Raw genomic sequence first — 6,698 nt, forward strand, 5'->3', positions numbered from 1 at the left:
AGAGAGAGAGAGAGAGAGAGAGAGAGAGAGAGAGAGAGAGAGAGAGAGAGAGAGAGAGAGAGAGAGAGAGAGCGCGCGCGCGCGCGTATTTGTTATTGAGGGTTCCAGCACAGGTTTAGAGCTATTACACAGGGTATGATATAAATACTTCACATATTTTGTTTTCTAGGGTGCTAGGCAGCTAGTCTGCTTGTTGGTGCGAGATTGTAGGTGTGTTTGTTTTTTCTGCGGGCATATGCGCAAGCTGAATATTAAAGCGAGCATGTTAATAAGTAACCTCCGCGGATGTAGTGTCCGTATATCCTGTGTGCGCCTACGACAAAATTCAGCTCGTTTCGGTATAATTGGGAATACAGAAAATATAATCATGTGCATGGTGTGAACCTCGTCTCAAGTCTACTGCCTGCAGTGATTCTATCACCACTGCCTTGTTTGCTTATGTCTAGCCAGTTCACCAGTTCCATATGTACCAAAAACCAGGCCGTGTTTGCATTTCCTTGCAATGTTGCGAATGTTTGACTGTTAGTGGCATGCAGATTGTGATTCGTCTATTTGCGTTGAATGACACAACTATGATCTATTACCGAAAAGGCCGTTACCTACTTTGGGTTGTGTGAAATGTAGTGAACTAACCTCATGTAATACAAGTTGCTCGATGTGGTCTCGCTTCGGTTAACAGGCTGTGTGACTAACGTCAATATAACTATGGCTAACGTCTTCTAACCCTAGCAAAGACCGTTTCTTGGAGCTATGTTGGAACCTGTCATACAAGTAATAAATCTGTCGCTAATTGCTACAATGTTTGTGCATGTCGTTGTTATCATGGTCTAAGTGTGTTGTTTCAGAAACGCGGTGGTGTTCAAGTTAGTAGATATTGACGTAATGATAACGTTATCTGACGACAGGTGTCGCTACTTGTACATCGGGTGACTAAGGTTTTACAGTATATCACGCGACATATACATCACGCGATATATAGGCGACAACATGTAAGGCATGCCAGTAGCTATACAGACCTAGTCCAAATTCTACTCTTAACGATATATATGCACTTCTGACTTCACGGCAATGAATCATCAGTGCCGATGTGCTATTTCTGCCTAATATAATTCAGAGAAATCAAGCTGTATAGATGTATATATATCAGAATTCCCTATTATCTACTTCTGATATATATCGTAGATGACTCACTCCCTTATTCCGCTTAGGTTAATTGCTTGCTTAATTAGGAACCAATTAGGACACTGTATCCCGTATACACTACGCAAGGTGTCTAGGCAGCTGATCGTATTGATGCTAGTAACAGGCAGCTGAAAACATCGCAAGGTGATAGATATCTGTATATTTTGAATGCCCCATATTTAACAGCTTCAAACGGTCTAATGTTTGCGAAGTTGGCCCAATATCGAATATATATATAGGTGGAACAGTGTTAGCTGCAGAAAATTTCCCTACGCTACTTCAAACAAAAGCCATCAAATGTCGCAGGTAGGCCTACGCGTACGGAGCTATAATTTCATGTCACGGCAATGCGATGAAAGGTTTAAAGTCCCAACACAGCTATACGAACCGGTACAGTATATAGGCGCATTACCGCTGCTTGCTATCGAATTTCTCCCTTCTGAGTCACTGCTGTGGAAAATGAATGCCCTAAAAGCTATGCCTCAGACCGATTGAAGGTGGGGTCCCTTGGCATTAAACACCCGGTACACCCCGCGGCGCATTGACACCACGCCTTCTATTCCCAGGTAAACCTGACGGATCAGAACAAATAAGTTTGGGGGGATAAAGGACAGGGGTGCGAACCTCCTACACCTGAGTCATCTGAGTACATTCTGAGTCATGTTATTAAGCAGGTGTGCATTCGGCGAGTATGTAACTATGAGAGATATAGCTAGCATGACAGCGTCACTGTTGACATACATGTCTACTACCCCCTGTATCAACGGGCTCGGCGAAGCAAAGAAACTGTACGCCATTTAAATAGCTATTGGGTTAACTCTACAGTGATTTAAAGGGCGTGCAGTTTCTTTGCAATCTAACACATAACGTTTTCGCAATTTCGGTTGCACTACGGTTTGGTTTGAAGAAAACGTTTTTACCGATTTTACAACCGACACATTTACGTTGAAAAAACGCTATTAAATAACGTTATATCTGAACCATACAATAACGTTATAAGAAGGTTAGCTTGGGCACCCACGTTAAGATTAGATTAAGATTAGATTAAGATTAAAGATCAGATTAATTAGATTTATTGACGGCCTCTGAAACGCAGAGAATCGTAGCGCAAGTGCACGAGTGTAATGTAAAGCTAACATAGTACGAGCATTCGTATAGGGTGTTCCTTGCACGACTCATGGAACGAACGTTCCTCGACTAATCGTTAATTATTTATCATCTACCGTTCCTATTCACTATATTTTAACCTATGTTTAGGCAATTACTGCATGCTACTATATTTCGCGGTGTTTAATAGCTATATCTATAGCACTCGATCGGTCTACATCTATTAGCTGTCATTTCTTTACTCTAACAAAACCTGTATATTACACACCGGTGTTTACTATCAATTACTGCTATTATATTTCACATGCTATTACGTATCTCTCTCTCTCTCTCTCTCTCTCTCTCTCTCTCTCTCTCTCTCTCTCTCTCTCTCTCTCTCTCTCTCTCTCTCCCTCTTCTCTCTCTCTCTCTTCTCTCTCTCTCTCGCTCTCTCTCTCTCGTCTCTCTCTCTCTCTCTCTCTTCTCTCTTTCTCTCTCTCTCTCTCTCTCTCTCTCTCTGTGTGTGTGTGTGTGTGTCTTTCTCTCTGTGTTACACACACACACACACTCTCTCTCTCTCTCCGCCTACTAGCCCCTTCCACTGCTACCGATCAATGTTTGCTACCCATCGAAACCGACGCACCCTGTCTGTTATCTATCACTGTCTGCTACCAATCTACGCATACCATGCACTCCACCTCTGCCTGTTACCTAGCTATCACAGTCTGCAGTAAGTAAGTAAGTAAAAACTTTAACGACGGTAAAACTTGTTAGGTACAGACACAATAAAATGGCGCGGACCTATCTTCCACATAGCCGTCTCACAGCAACAGAACAGTTAAATGTTAAATAAATACATAATTTTACAGGTCTGCCACACCTGTATGCCCACTTCTCTCTGCTACATATCATTGCCCGCTACCAATCTCCGCCAACGTTTCCTGTCTGCTAACCTTGCCATGTCTCTGCCCTTAACATTGCCTGTTACTACGACGTGACTGCAACCAGTTATACCTCCTCTCTGGCTGCAACGCCTATAGCTCTCTCTACAAACTACTGTTCTTCGATAGTGTTCAGCTACAGTGCAATTGTTTACTTTGTTAATAAGCCATCTTTTCACACGTTATTGTCATTTAGAGGTGGCGCCAGAGGCGACCAGGGATGGGCCACCGCCCTCTCCCCGCTGTGGAACAAATCAGTAACTTATCCGGGAATTAATCTACGGGTATAATGAAACATTAATTTGCACAACATAATTAATGCTAAGTTTAATAACTAACATAATAAAATTTGCAGTCGCTCTAACCGATTGGCTGCGCTAACCGATCGCAGTTACATGTGAAAAAAAACAGCTGGTTCATCTTGTCTCGAAAAATATGTTGCAATCTCGAAATTAATCTCGTCAATCTCGAAATTTGTCGAAAATCTTGTCGCCAAAGAAATCGTCATTATTCACCACCTAATATGACCAGGCTCTCTTTATTCATGTACTACTGATATGTTTATGTATGTTATATTGTAATATATCAAAAGTTATAGATATGGCAATTACTTCCTGCTAAAGAGCTATTAGCGGTGCTTCAAATAAGGTAAATACTTCGGATCACTTTAGTTTTAGATAACGGTTGGCTCTCTATTGGCAATTTTGAGTTAGGCGCATTAGTCACTGAGTCTGGTTCACCACTGTTATTGGCTCTAGACGACAAACACACATTTATACATTTATTTACCTGCTATAGCTACATTTTGAAGAAATAGCGTAATTGTTATTGTTTGTATAATCGTGGCGTTGTCACGTGTAATACAAGTAACGATGTTTGTTGCAGTAAAATCAGCATCGTGCGTTGTCGTAACGCTAAACACCGACGATGTCAACATGTGTGGCCTTCCACACTACATCGTTGCGCGTGCCTCTATTGGCTAAAGCCACATATACGTCAGCTCCAGAGTCAGGCGCGTGACATGACTGAGTAACTCCGTAAATATCGCCTAATTTCGCTAAGATGACGTGGCGGCAGGAGCAGAGACGGAATGCCATGTTTCCCAGTACTCGCCAAGTTTAGTTAGAGCGCCCGTTTTCTGCCCGTAGCTTTGCCAGATTCTCGTCATGTAACTGCTGATTTGTTTACAGGCGAAACGGCACAACATGCCAGTCAATAGTAAGACTATACTCCACGAGCGACTGGCATGCTTTCCTCTCCAGCGTATTTCCAAGTAATACACGAACGCTGACTAATTGGTTTCCATAGTAACTGGGGGTAACACGCACGGCTAGGTACTCGTAGTATTGGCAGCCAGCCTCTGATCTGATTTATGAGGACTGGGTACAAGAGCGCATGCGCGATCGACGTCAGCAGTTTATATGAAACTAAGGTTTAGTGCTTTCATACGTGAATGCATATATGCATAGGTTCAAGCTCTTGATGAGAAGAGTATGAAAGAAACAGTGAAAGGAGATGATTAAAGAAGTCGAACAAAAATGATCTATGGACTTTATATCGATAGATATTATTTTGTACTACATTTATTGTTCTGTGCAATGCCAGTTTCGGGCCCTCTCTAGGCGTATTATATTATTATTATTAGTAAGCTCTTGATGTGTTGATGTAGAGCGTATTCGCTTACATAACGGCTCCTTACGCGACGCTAAAAATATCATACATCTTCGCGACATAACCGCGCACCTACACCGATAAGGTCGTTGATAATCAGGATCTAAATTAATGGCCTTATTCTTGACGGCTGACAAAACTGCATGTGTTATAGGTTTATTTGTCAAACCTGAGCCTTCACATGTTCTGCAAGATGACTAGTAGAATTATTTTGTTTAAACGCGCGGCGCACGGCAGGTATCATGGGATCGTTATAATTTTATTTCTCAAACTGGTGTAAGTCAGTGTGAGTGAATAATACATGGCCGCCAATACTAAGGGCACTTCCTTGGCCATTCTCACCGCAGAGATCACGTGACTATCGGCTTTTGATTAGATTGTTTTGTTAAGTTGCGTCGCCACAACAAACAAGAGAGCAATTTTCATCTCTGTGGTGAGATTGTTTCTTGGCATAATTCCGACTGCGGATGTAAATGGTCTACTGCGTATCACCACGCAGCAGGGAACCTGCGTTAGTAACAAAATTAATTCTCACCAGTTCTACGATTGATAGATATTCTTAAGGAAGGGTTCATCGCCATCGCCATCTATTTCGTCTGAAAAAAAAACTTGGATCTCATTAGACGATTCGATATAATATTCATCGTTTGACAACAAGGGGCCGACGAAACTGCCTTGATACTCGTCGGACGACTCGTTCTCTTGGAGACGAACCTATAATGCTCTGGAATGCAATCCATCACACGTTAAATGCAATGCGGTTTTATTTCCACTGGAGATTTCCGTGTTGTTCTTACCCGGTTATTATTCGCTCATATTCTTCGCAGCAGCTCATACCAAGGACCTGGGCGCTAACGAAGATGAAACAAAATGCACAAGGATTAACCATGTAGGAAATTAATAATCTGCTAATTCGCGTATACGATAAATTAAAATTTACTCCGTTAAAACGACGCGCGCGCTCGCGTGTGTGTGCGTGCGTGCGTGCGTGCGTGCGTGTGTGTGTGTGTGTGTGTGTACGTGTGTGTGTGCGTGCGTGGCTGCCTCACCCCGTAGTTGCGCCACTCTTATGTCGGCAAATGCCGTGCCGTATTCGTCGAACTTGACCCTGCCCTTGACCCCGAGGAAGTCGGTCGTCGCCATGTTGGCCATCATCAGGTCCGTGTAGTTGACGTGATCGTACGTAAACTCCTCTATCTTATGACCTTGAAAAAAAGCAGACGTAAAAGCAAATACCTGTAACAATATATGTTATATACAAATTATATCAAAACAACGTAGCTGTAAAAAAAATGTACGTGCGCGCAGCAAATCTGGATTACGAATTTGGCGAGCGATGATGAGGGCATGGTAATGATTTGTGATTTGTGGTTGGATAGCTTACCCATGTCTGCTAGGTCGTTTATCGTGTTGTTCAGACACAGCGCCACCGCCCATATACAGTCAAGCATACACGCGGCCAACCTAGAACGAAGACCACGTCGACGATAATAATATACATAGGAATATTAACGACAACTATCTACAGGTTTCTATCCAGATGAGACGGGATACTAGAGAAGCGTTGCCGAAAGAAGGTGTTGACCCGAAGTGCTGAGTGCAGATCTTGCGCGCAGTTCCGCGGCAAGGCGCACGCGACCGCGGGAACGTCCTACGACAGTATGCAGCGCTGGCAGCTATGGATCCGTGCGCCGAATGCTTACGCCGGCGCACGCATCCATAGCTGCCAGCGATGCATACTGTCGTAGGACGTTCCCGCGGTCGCGTTCGCCTTGGCGAGGAACTGCGCGCAAGATCTGCACTTAGCACCGAAGAGCA

This window comes from Priapulus caudatus, unplaced genomic scaffold, assembly GCF_000485595.1.
Source record: "Priapulus caudatus unplaced genomic scaffold, Priapulus_caudatus-5.0.1 Scaffold357, whole genome shotgun sequence".
Taxonomy (NCBI): Eukaryota; Metazoa; Priapulida; class Priapulimorpha; order Priapulimorphida; family Priapulidae; genus Priapulus; species Priapulus caudatus.